Source organism: Castor canadensis, chromosome 11 (assembly GCF_047511655.1).
Source record: "Castor canadensis chromosome 11, mCasCan1.hap1v2, whole genome shotgun sequence".
In the NCBI taxonomy this organism is placed as follows: domain Eukaryota; kingdom Metazoa; phylum Chordata; class Mammalia; order Rodentia; family Castoridae; genus Castor; species Castor canadensis.
Genome location: NC_133396.1, coordinates 80948008 through 80960569, shown reverse-complemented (window position 1 = coordinate 80960569; position 12562 = coordinate 80948008). Strand labels below are relative to the sequence as shown.

The 12562-nt window shown below is 41.5% G+C and overlaps 1 protein-coding gene across 2 annotated transcripts in view; it reads right to left on the bottom strand.

Annotated features, from left to right (window-relative positions):
• The window catches only part of Rgs8 (regulator of G protein signaling 8), a 64049-nt gene extending 55868 nt beyond the window's left edge, over window positions 1-8181 (bottom strand). The window contains exon 1 of one of the 2 annotated variants that reach the window (XM_074047295.1): window positions 8039-8181. The gene's annotated coding sequence lies outside the window, so the exon portion shown is untranslated. The remainder of the gene's footprint in view (window positions 1-8038) is intronic. The other variant, XM_074047290.1, reaches the window with a different exon arrangement.
• Between the last annotated feature and the right edge of the window lie 4381 nt (window positions 8182-12562).

The window sequence follows — 12562 nt, the reverse complement described above, 5'->3', positions numbered from 1 at the left end:
GGCAAAGGGGTCTTTGCAAAACTTGAGTCACAGCATGGGCTTAGAATTGTATACTCAGGGCAATCAGAACACTTCTGACTTGTCCAGCATCGCAGAATGCATCTCACTCAATAGGTACTCACAAAAGGATAACTTACTGAACAAATGAACGAATTCCTCCTTGCTGAATGAATAGGTGAGTGCAATCAATCTTAGGGACCCAGTCAGTCTTTAGGCTGAAATCCTTAAGCTGTCATCTGAGGAGATTTTCCCACTTTCACTCTGGGGTTCTTTAAAATATTTAAAAATACTTTAAAGTATTTAAAAAGTCTTTTAAGTATTTAAAAATACTTCTTATATCTCATGTACTTGACATGAGATATCAACTCAACATGAGGGTATCAACTAAACTGACAAACTTACAGGAGATGGCTAAAGATCCAATCCTAAGTAAAATTAAATATCTGTGACTTCCTAAATAAATATATTTATCCAATGACTTCCTAAAGAAATGCAATTCAACTTTGTTACTTAACCCTTAAATGATAGTAATGATGAGAATTTCAGGCCAAATCAATGACTCAGCACATTAGAGAAGAAAACTTCAGCTCTTTGATTTAGACCAACCGGTACCCACCTACTGTACTTAATTCACAGCCCACCTTAGAGCAAATATACGGCCAGGGAGTCACCTCCTCTAAGTGGGAGTACAGTGGGTCATTGCAATGGATGGGCAAATGACAAAAGGACAGGATCACTCCAAGAGTTTCCAGTGAGTTGTTTCAGCACTCACTTACTCATTCATTCATTCATCCAACCAGTTATCCTTTTTGAGTGCCTACTATTTGTGGTGCATTCTACAATGTTGGTCAAGACAGGGATGCTCTGAAGCGCCCTGACTGAGAATGCTATTACAAACCTGAGTCCTATTTAAATTGTGCAAAGATCCCTTATCCTCTACAAATTCCCTCTGAAGGGAAAGAAAAGAAGCATTTTCTCCTACAACCCAATTTTTTGGGAGAGATGCTTGTGCAGCAGCAAAAGCTGTAAACCATAAACTTACCTGAGGGAGAGGCTGAGAAAATCAAGTCATCTCAAGGGAAAACTGCTCTAATCTAAATAAACTGATCTAACCCCATAAATCCTACACATACCCACACCCCACCCATGATCCTGAACTCACCTAATGTGCTAGCAAGTAGAATTGTTTAGCTTTTCTCTGTTATGGAGGGATGGATGGCCTAAGTGTAGCTTCACATAGATTTGAGCTAAGAAAAATAATATCCCTTTGTTTTCATGTCCTCAACTCTCTACAACTATCCAGGTTTTTTTACTTAATTTTCTCCTAATCCGTGCCCACAGCAGCCTCCCACTTTTCTTCCTCTGTTCTAAAGTGGAAATGAAAAACCGATATCAGCTACAACCTGATTATCTGTAAAAATTAGGTCAGAACAGGGTCATGAATAATAACCTCAGACAATTTCAAAAATCATTTAAACTTGCCTTTGGCCTACATTTGTTTATAGAAGTGCGTTTCAAAGTTGATCCGCCTCCTAATTAACTTTTTGTTTGCATTCCCTCAGCACACATTGACTGGGAAGTCAGGGAAGGGTAACATGGATTGGGCTGAGTGTTGAGAAAAGCTGGTTTGAAATAAAAATTTGTAGGAGTTAAGCCACAAGTTATATCATTCGTTTAACAAATATTTATTGAACATCAACAATGGGAAGGCACGGCACTTGGTTTCATAGAAGATATAAGCAGGAATGACATCATCTCTGTCCTAAAGATGCTTGCCATCTTCTTAGGAAGACAGTATCTAAAGACTTAATACTGTTGATATTTCCCTATGGCTTTAACTATGAGCCCAAATAGCACACAGGACCCAGGTGGTTTCTGATCTCAAGGAACTCAGGCATATAGTGATTCCACCAATAACCATAACTGTAATTTTCTGTACTTCTCTGGCTATATAAAACACAAGTTTCTCAGGTCACATAAAGTAGAGGGATCACTTCATAGTATATAAGGGAGTTCATGATGGTGGGTTGGAAAGTTTCCACCTTGACATTGTATGTCTCAGTGTATAGAGGAGCTAAGTAATAAGAAAGCAAATGCTCAGTGTCTTAAAGGTCCTTACTTAAATCACTCCCAGGCAAGCCTTGTCACAAGCCTTTCTTTGACTTACCTTTATACCTGGAATCTGCACTACACTGTCCCACAAGGGACAGGAACCTTGCCAAATGCAATCTTCAACAGAAGAAAAATGTGCCAAGTTGGAAAAAGCAAGTAAAGGAGTGGGCCATCTTGACACCATCTTGGGATCATCCGCAGAGTGAGACAAAGGCATAACTCCATAGTTCCTACCTTCACCCAGACTCTCCCCTCTTTGCCATTTCCACTAGGGAAAGAGGAACTGGCCTTCTGTGTTAGGTGTGTATCATGTGCTAGATACACACTCACTGCCCCTACTTCTCACAAGACCAGATCAGAACCAAGACATCTTCAATGTACTGCTGGAGTGAGAGTGGGTACTCTAGGGATGAGTAAATAATTCACACAAGACACAATCAACCAGGTTCATCAAGGGCCAACCTTGTCCTTATCACACTAGGCACTCCCTCAACAAATGTGGATCTGAGCATGTATACCCAGAGGCAAACACAAGTCCCAGCCCCTAACTGTAGTTGAAACCTGAGAACAGTTTTAGAGGTCAAAGAACACTTTTGACACGTAGTAAGTTGTTATATGAAACAACATATTATTGTGTGTATTCTTGCTCTGCGTAACAGTTAGATTAGGGTTCTCCAAAGAGAATCAACAGGATATATAGAGAAATATATAGAAAGAAGTTTATCACGAAGCATTGACCCATTCAGTTATGGAGGCCTGAGAAGTCAGAATCAGCTCTCTATAATGATGTGATTCCAGTCCAAAGCTGACAGTCTGAGAACCAGTGACCCTGTTGTAAGTTCCATCCTTGTCCATAGGCCTTGAGCACCTATGTCTGAGGGCAGGAGAATACGGATGTCTCAGCTTAAACAGGGGGAGCAAATTTGCCTTTTTCTGCCTTTTTGTTCCATTCAGGGCCTCAGTAGACTGGATGGTGTCCACACGCAAGATTTATGAGGGCTATCTTCTTTATTCAGTCTACCAATCCAAATACTAATCTCATCTACAACATCTTGACAGTCATACTAGATACAGTGTTTTTCAAGCTCTCCAGGCATTCCTTAGCTCAACTAAATTGACACATAAAATTAACCATCATAACAAATTTTTTTTAAAACAAAAGCTACTTTATCTAGAACATACAGCATTGAGGTAGGTTAGCATGAAGCAAACACCCTTAGGAATGATCCCATAATACTCACTGGATCAATACTAAGATAAGAAAAAATATTTTCAGTGTGTACAAGCAAATGATAACATAAATAAAAAGAAAAGAAATGTGTAGGGCAAAGTTCATTTTGAAAGAAGGCTCTATCCTGGAGAGTTGTCAGATCCTGAAATGTCTCCTCTTCCAGCCCCCACTCAGCGAGGGAGTGAGTCAGCAGCCACCCAGTTCTATAAATGAAAAGTTTTAGGAGCAAGTGGAGTGTGGGGCAGAGGACACTGAAGCAATAGGCCCTCTCCCCAGTCCCCTGAGAACCCCAAGAAACTTTTTGGAGATATGTCTTATAAATCAGGACAATAATTTGACTCCTCTGTTCGACTGGAGCCACTAACCATGCAACCTGCTAGGAGTGAACTATAGAAGAGAGGTTTGAAGATCAGGACACATCAGGTAACTAACCACCTAAGCAGGATGCCCCCTGAATGCCTTCCCCACTCATGGGCCAACTCGGACAATTAATGTGAGTATACTAATTTATGTCAAAATCTAAACTCCCCTAAACAGGTAATACTCTAGGTTGTCAGGGATTTACACCACAGTATGAATTCATTTCAGATCTTTTCCTAAAACAATGTATTGATGGAAATAAAAAAAGATGGTGCCTAAGAGCAATTATAAGGGGAACTTAAGCAGAAGGTTGGAGAGGCAAAGGCAGCCTTTTTTACTTTGCTTTGCTCAGAACAGGTCCAGCTGAAGAACATGGCCTCTTGCCTACTAAAAAAGCTGGAGCCAACTGTGATTTGAGCCAGCTTTCTAAGAACATCAGTCATTTGAACTTGGATTTGAATATAGAAGTCCAAATCCAAGTACAAAACAGGGCAGGGTATATTTAAGGATTCAAGATTTTCTGTTGATATTTGTCAAGCCATCCTTAGTCCTTTTCCTACCCCACCCCCTCTACTAGAAGAACCATTCCAATAGCTCCCTAACTTGGAGCCAGATGATCTCCATGGTGTGGCCAAGAAAAGTTCAAGGGCACAGGCACTGAAGACAACTACTGAGTCATCGTAAACAATAAATACCACTTGATAGGTACTTTCTATGTGCCAAAATGGGGCTTAGATTTTTATATTCACTCAATCATAACAACAATCCCTAAGTTTGTCATTATGCAGATGATAAAACTAAGGCTTAGAGAAGCTAGGCTGTGGGCACATGACCTGTGAGTAGTGCAGCTGAAATCCAACCTAGGCAACCTGGCTCTGAGCCCTTAACCAATAGGCTAAACGGCTACAATCCTTGGAAAGAAAGCCTAGCCAGTCAAGGTCTAGGGGAAAATATCTGCTTCCCTCTGTGACTTCCTCTCAGCCTCATCCCTTCACGATGCGATCTGACAAAAGGATATTCCTCCCTCCTCCCTCCCAGGTAGCACTGGCAAGGAAACCCTGGCCTTGGTCCCCTGGTGTCCTTGAAGGAGATGCACGAAGGAGAAGCAGACCTGGCTCTCAGCTGCTCTCAAACCCTGTGTTGCAAACCAGCTCTCTCTACGGAGGCGTGTCTGGGCTCCCGCACTCCTGAGATGAAATAATGGTTCAGACAGGGTTTGAGGCCATCAATGGACTGACAGCATAATATCCATGACTTTCACAGTGTGTCTTTCAGCTGCAGAAATAAGGGCAGGATAATTTTAGCTCCACATGTCTTAGCACGGTGCCATCTCTCCTGCCACCAGCGTGGCTCCCAGATACAGGCCAGTTATGTCCCTCTGCACTAAAGCCCTCAGTCCTTGCCAAAAGCCACAGATCTCAAAGTCCAGCGAGTAATGTTGGGCCTCATGGAGAACAGTGCCCCGCCTCGTGCTCTTCAGAGCTATAGTGTTTGTAGGAAGTCACTTCCTCCTTGGTCACAGGCATGAAGCGGTGACCTCTGGGCACCCAAGCAGGCGCGGATGCTCCCAGCACCTGCTCCATGGTCCTCTGCTCACAGAGCAGCTCTGAGCAGGCAGGGGAGAGGGAGAGGGAAAGAATTACCTGGGCAAGATGCTAAGATAGTGGCATCCTTTGACCTAGAAAACAGGTCACCAAACTGCCTTTTCTCAGTTCCCAAACACCTCCTTCTCTGTCTTCTTTTCTTTAGTTTTGGTAGATCTTCTGTTTCCTGATAGCATAACATAACATCTATAAGTGTTTTTATGTATGTGTGGAGGAGTTTTGTTTTGTTTTGTTTTCTAATCCTTTTTAGGGCATTGTCTAACTTTCTCACACTTTCTCAGTTTTTGATGTCTTAATTTTTAGTGGGAAAACTTAGGGTCTCACAATTTCCACTCTACCCAGTTTTGGCTTCGTCAGCCTTTCTCTCTGCCCACCAAAATCCAGACATAAGTGATGACTAGTGAAAAGGACTCGAGAATCTGAGCTCTGGTGTCCACACAGGCACACACCTTTCCCACTCAGGCCAGAATACTTCTGGCTCAAACTCATCAGAATCTATTGATGACAATGACCATTTCCTCTCTAATTATGAACTCCACATTGATGTAGCACCTGCCATCTAATAATCTTTAGAACTCAGGGACTGAGTGAACTCTAAGTGACTACAGAGGGCCATAGATGACCAAAGGGTGTGCCAGATATAGCCACTAAATGACAGTTTATCTCACTGGCACTTCTCTTCTTAGTGGGCATTTAGAGTTGTAACAAGCTCTACCTAAAAAATATATATATAAAAAAAATCTATTTCCCCTCTTTAAGAAAAAAGATGCAGAGCTGTGAGCTATTGCAAAGCTGATTTTTTTCATTGTCCCTCACTTGTTTGGTGAACTTGAGCAATCTTGGCATCTCCTTACCTCAGTTTTCTCATCTATAAAATGGGAATAATAAAAATTACCTATCCCTTACAGAGGCATTACATCAAATAAATAAGAAACGGAGTTTTCTCCCTAACCTGTGCACAATGGGATGTATTTAGAGACATTCACTGAGACCCCAACTGTAACACTGACCATGTAGAAACTACCAATCTCTTTCTCAGTCCTGGAGCAAATAAAGTAGGACTTATTCACACAGGGGAAAAAAAGAAGAAGAAGAAACAGAGTTTTCTACTGCAAGCAACAGAATCCAACCCTAGACAACTTAACCATTGAGAGAGTTCCCAGATCAGAGGGAAAAAGTGAGAGTCCAAGCCCCAGAAAAGACAAAGACCAAGAAACACCAACATTCTTGGTTTCAGGGAATGAACTGGGTTTTGTTGTTGTTGTTGTTGTTTTCAGTACTAGTGTTTGAACTCAGGGTCTACACATTGATCCCCCTCACCATACCTTTTTTGTGATTTTTTTTTTTCCCAAGATAAGGTTTTGTGAACTATTCGCCCAGGCTGCCTTTGAACCTGGATCCTCCTGATCTCTGCTTCCTAAGTAGCTAGGATTACAGGCATGAGCCACTGGCACCCAGCTGAACTGTTTCTTCAGGGCAGCCCTATAGGATTAATCGACTCCATTTATTTTTTCCATTCTTGTTTCACTCAACTTAAGCTTACTACTTCCAAGAAAGACAGCTTGGTTGGTTTAGTATGGGTCACACACCTATTCTCCTTACTCATGGGGACACTGAGCTTTGATTCACAGTATAACTTAGGGACTAAACAAAGACACAATATTATGTTTTCCTTGACATCTAAGGGACACAGGAAGGGCCTCAAATGATCTACCCTCAAATTCCCTCCCCTCTCTCCATAGTCCTGTACATAAGGACACCTAGCCAAAAAACCCTCCGTATCAAATGAACAAAGTACAAATCCTGCTTATCCTTGAGTATGGCTTTCAGTTCCCTGCTGGCCTGTGACATTATTCAAATAACTCAACCACATCCTCATGTGTCACTAAAATACCTCACTCTCTTGGTCCTGCAAACTCTGCCTCTCCTAGCCCCTGTTTGCTCATTCTTTACCCTCAGTGCAACCCCCGTGTGGCCCTGTGTGTCCTGAGATGTCCTCTACCCCCCAAGCTGTGAATATATGCGACCAATAAAATACTGACCATCTCATCTTTCCTGTGTCAGGTGTCCAGCTACCCCTGCTGTCCAGCTATCTGTGCAACCCTAAAGTAGGAATTCCTCCCTAACCAGTGGGGCAGAGAAGAGCAAACAAAACAAAAGGTCCCCAAGAATAACATGCATGGAGCGGGGGGTGCAAAAGGAAAATCAAGATGCTGTTTCTAGAAGATGAGGAGGAATGAAAGACAAGCTGAAGCAACCCAGGTCCAATGTTTTGTGAAAAGTGCTTAACACAGAGCCTGAGAAACAGAAAGTGCTAGGTGTGTTTTAATGTTGGGTAGTAGTGATATATCATTTCCACATTGTCATGGAAATCAGCAATATCTGAAAAGACACCTCCACGGTAGCTCCTTCAATGCTTACAGGGTTCATTTTGTCCCACTCCCCCTGCCACCTTTCTCCAGAAACCTCATGGCAGAGAAGTGTTAGAAACCAAAGGCATCTTTAAGTCACCTCAGGTGTGCAGCACAGTGCAAGAAGTGCAAAGAACACTGGCAGCGACACCTGTGCATGGGATTCCTGAATCAGACAAGTAGCTGAGACCCAAGAAGTAGCTCACACAAGCACCTTGCTCTACAAATAAAGTCACTGTCAGCTTAAAATGCATCAGGCTGAAAGCGAACAGACGATGAGACAGGACCCCCTCTACTGAACCACTCCCCTCATTACTTACCTCCTCCGGATAAGTTAAAAATACTATTTCTGGCAAGGAGTAGCCTTCTCAGTAGACAGTGTGGCTGCTGCACCATGACGTATTCTAATCACAAGTCCCAGACAGAGCTCTCTGGCCCCAATATCAACCTGTCGTCTATCATTCTGTCATTCAAATGTCATTCTCCAGTTTCTAAGAGTCCTTTTCAAAATGACACAAGTCCCACATTGTCAGAGAACACTTCACCTTTCAGACGTTTGCTCTCCTTAAGCTGAGAACCAAAATAGTACAAAGACTGGGTATCTGACTGGAAACAGAGCACCTGACTAGGACAAGACCCGGGAGAGAGGAAAGGAGGACTGAGAAGTGGCTGGGGACACACACCAGTGGCAAATATTGAGACAACTACTCGATGGACCAAAGTTAGCCAGCATGGCTCCCACCAGGGGCCGTAGAACCAGCTGGTCAAGTGATGTGGCTGTGGTCTGGCTTCACCATACTCTTGGTCTTCTGGGAGCCCAAGAACTTGGCATTGACAGCCAGGGCTATGTTGGCCCCAGATACCAGCTAATATCTGAAAACCTCCAGATACTGCCCAACACCTAGGATCTCAGTTCCTCAAACACCAGGAAACCCTAACCTCATCTTCACACCATGTTAATCCCTGTTTTCCTCCTTTGCTTCTAATTTGGGTTATTTAGAAATTTAAATTCCTGCAGAGGTGCATGGATGGCTTTCTGAAGTTACAAAGGGAATAATAACCACAGAAAGGGCAAGTTTTTGAGAGCTTACAATGCTTGGAACTCTATGAATATTGTCTTATTTAGTGCCCTGCAATAACTCTGCTAGTGGACTCTTACTCCCATCTACCAGGTGAAGAAAGCTAAATACAGAGATAGTAAGCAAGCTAGAATTCAGATCTGACTCCAAAGCCTCAAACACATCCATTGCCTCTTGGAAAAGGGTGTTGGACATATCGTCAGTTCCTAATCATTCTGCACATCCTAGCCATACTCCCATGAAAGAGTATGTGATGTTTTTCCCTGAAGTTTTACTAAGGTGTTTAGAATGTAAACTCATATAACTACTTAGTCATCAATTCAGGACCACATTTGACCTCATGATTCAGGGCACAGAGAGCCCAGTCCCCCTGCTCTACAAGATAAGGGAACAGACACATCTCATTCTATCTGAATTAGACCCCAATGTCCAGCTCTTGTTAGTCTCCTTCTAGAGTGCTTGTTGATACATCTTCTCTATGTATTCACATATCACCCACATCTAGAACATAAAAATGTCTCTAGCTTAGAACACCATATGAACAGCATTTACACCTTTTAGAAACGTGGGCATCCTTTAAAATATCCACATTTTATAATAAACAATACCATTTAGGGTGCTCCAACACAGAAGTATCCTTTTCCTTCTGTTCCTCTATTGTAGTCATGGAGACCTCAGATTTAGTTGAAATGAATAGACAAAATTAAAATGTGCACCAAAACTTGGTATCAGAACAAATAATATTGAAAGTTTACATTTCAGTGCTATTTGTGTCTAAGGAAATCAATCATCCTGTAGATGTTACCTCATTGTGATCTCTCAGTAAGGTAAGAAACAATAATGGGCTCTCTTCCTGATAAGCTGCACAGAGGACTCTTGTCAAAGATCAAAGAAAAGAAGACTGGGGCTGTGGCTCCCAGGAAAACAGGCTAAAATATAATTTCACTCATCCAATTATTTAGCATCAGACTGGTCATATTAATTATTTAAATTTAATATTTTAATTAGTGGGAAAACAACTAAGAATACATCTCAGGTCACTCCCTTGAGTATACTGTTTAAAAAAAAACAAACAAAAAATCCTTCCCTTCATGGCCCAATCTTGCTCATCTTGATGACTGTAGCTGCCCCACATATCTCACCCTGTCTCCAGGTGTGTTTCTAAAATACAAACCTGATCCGTTTACTCAGCATTGAGTATGGGATGGACTAGAAACTCCCTGATGACACAGGGCCTCCTGGATTGATCTCCTACCTCCTTTCCTAGCTCATCTCCCATGGCCTTAGTAACTGGCAACTATTTAAACACTCAAATTGTTACTTAATCTATTTCCATTGTCTAGAAATATCAACACAAACACACACTCCAAACCTGACCCCATGGTGGCCTGTTTGAAGCACATCCATTTATCTCCCTTTTCTTTTATGACTACTACTTTTGTTTGGTACCGTTTTGGTTGTTTTTGGTGTGACTGCAGTTTGAACTCAGGGCTTCCCACTTGCAAAGCAAGTGCTCTATTGCTTGACCCACACATCCAGCCCATTTTGTTCTGGTATTTTTGGAGATGGCGTCTTATAAACTATTTACCTAGGCTGGCCTTGAACCAAGATTCAAGCCTCCCAAGTGGTTAGGATTACAGGTGTCAGTCAATGGAGCTTAGCTATGATTACTTTTTAAGTAATTTTTAATTTATGAAAGAAGCATTCAGAAAATCTAATAAAACAGAAATGAGAAAAATGAAAAGTATACATAATACCATTATCAAGAAATTAAATCCTGTTTGCATTTTGACTTATTCCTTACAGTCTTCTTAACAAGCACATTTTCTACCACACCAGTTTGACTTCTAAGACTCAACTCAAATGCCAATTCCTATAAGAAGACTTCTCTTACCTTCCCTTCCCCTCATTCCCCCTCACTTCATCTCACTACTCCCACTCACCCTGCAGGCTGCAACTTAAATGTCACATCCTCAGACAGTCCTTTCCTGACCCAACCACCCCCCCACTGTAGTAAATTACATCACCCCAATTACTCTCTCTGATAGCACACCATTCTTTTCTTTCATAACATGATTGGAATTTATAATTGGACACGTATGAACAACCCAGTGTGTCTTCATCCAGGTGTCTGACATTTTCTCAGCTCATTCAGAGTCTAAAGGAAAAAGGAAATGGATGCTTTGCGCCTCTACCACCAATGCAGAGAGAATGAAAATAAATAGTGTGATTAAAGCCTACATTTTCAGTGCACCATAATCTTTGTACATTCCAAAAGGCACTGGTTTGCATAAAAGACGACTGTTGTATGGGAATATCAGCGAGTTTGCATTCAGTTGCAAATCAGAAAGCCCACTGAAAGTGGCTTAACCATCAATGATATTTATTACAGAATAAAAGAGGAAGTCTGGGGATTGGTTTATTCAGCAGCTCAGTAGTGTCTATAAAGACCTGGGTGCTTTCTAACTTTCTGCTCTGCCTTTCTTAGAAAACATCTTCTCCATAGTTTCAAAGTGACAGAAATGGTGCTAGGTGTACACAAAAAGTAGCATCCTGGAAAGAAGGCAGATATTCTCATGCATCTCTTTAAGTTAGCAAAGAAAACCCTAAAAGTCCCATCTGACCTCTCAGGTCCTGTAGGCCAATGTTGGGTCCTATGTCAATGTTTCACCCAGTTATTGGAAAGGGAAATAAGATTATCAAGACTGGTTTAGGTTAGTGGTTTTCAAGCATTAGTCCACATCAGAGTCACCCAGAAGTGACCCAGACTTATCTAGTTTGCTGGGTTTTACTCCTAGAGTTTTGATTCAGTAAATCTGGTGTAGGGCCAAAATTTTTGCATTTATAAGTTCCTAGGTGGTATTAATATTTGGACTACATTTTAAGGACCTCCAATTTAGATAAATTATGACCTACCTAGCAAGGATGGGGAGAGGGCCAAGCCTGCCAGGTATCTTGGTTGCCTGAGAGCTATACAGAATCCTGGCTTCTTGGGAAAAAAAAAAGCCAGCAGGGTAGTTGTAGACTGGAACATTCAATCCTGCCATAATGAAATAAAATAGTATTAGCTACAGTTTCATATGCACCAAAATTTGCTCTAAAGCAGAATGTACATTTTTAACTCATTCAAATAATCCTTTCAGGTATTATTATGTCCATTTATAGATCAGAAAATTGAGACTCAGAAAGGCTACAGAAATTGCCAATAGTCATACTGCTAGCAAATTCACCTAGATCTATGTGACTCCCATAGCCCTTGCTCTCAGCTATGATGGAGTCTAGGGATCTAAATTTAAATTATGGCTCTGTGACCCTTGTGTCCCTCAGATTACCACTCAAGGTCAAGTACAAGTGTCACCACCTGGTTTCACCTTGGAGATGATCATGGTCTAGTGGAAAGTGAATGTATTTTGGAGTCAGGCAGAACATTTTGCTTAATGCTGATGTGACTTAATATGTCTTTTAATCTGTCCAACCTCAGCTTTTTCCAAGGCCTAATAGGCATGCTAATATTTGTCTCAAGAAATTTACAATGAATATGTGATAAAATACTTTACCCTGTCCCTGGCAGGGGACATGTAAGTAGCTCTTATTCCTATTCCTAGCTCTGTGACCTAGGATACTCATCTATAAAATGAGGAGCTTACGGAATACCTAGGAAAACTAAACAAGCTCTGAGAAATTTCCTAATATGTTTTCTTTTGTTTGAATAAGCTTCCGCATTGCAGTTGTAGGTAGTTGCATGAAAGCCATGCTATGTTCTGT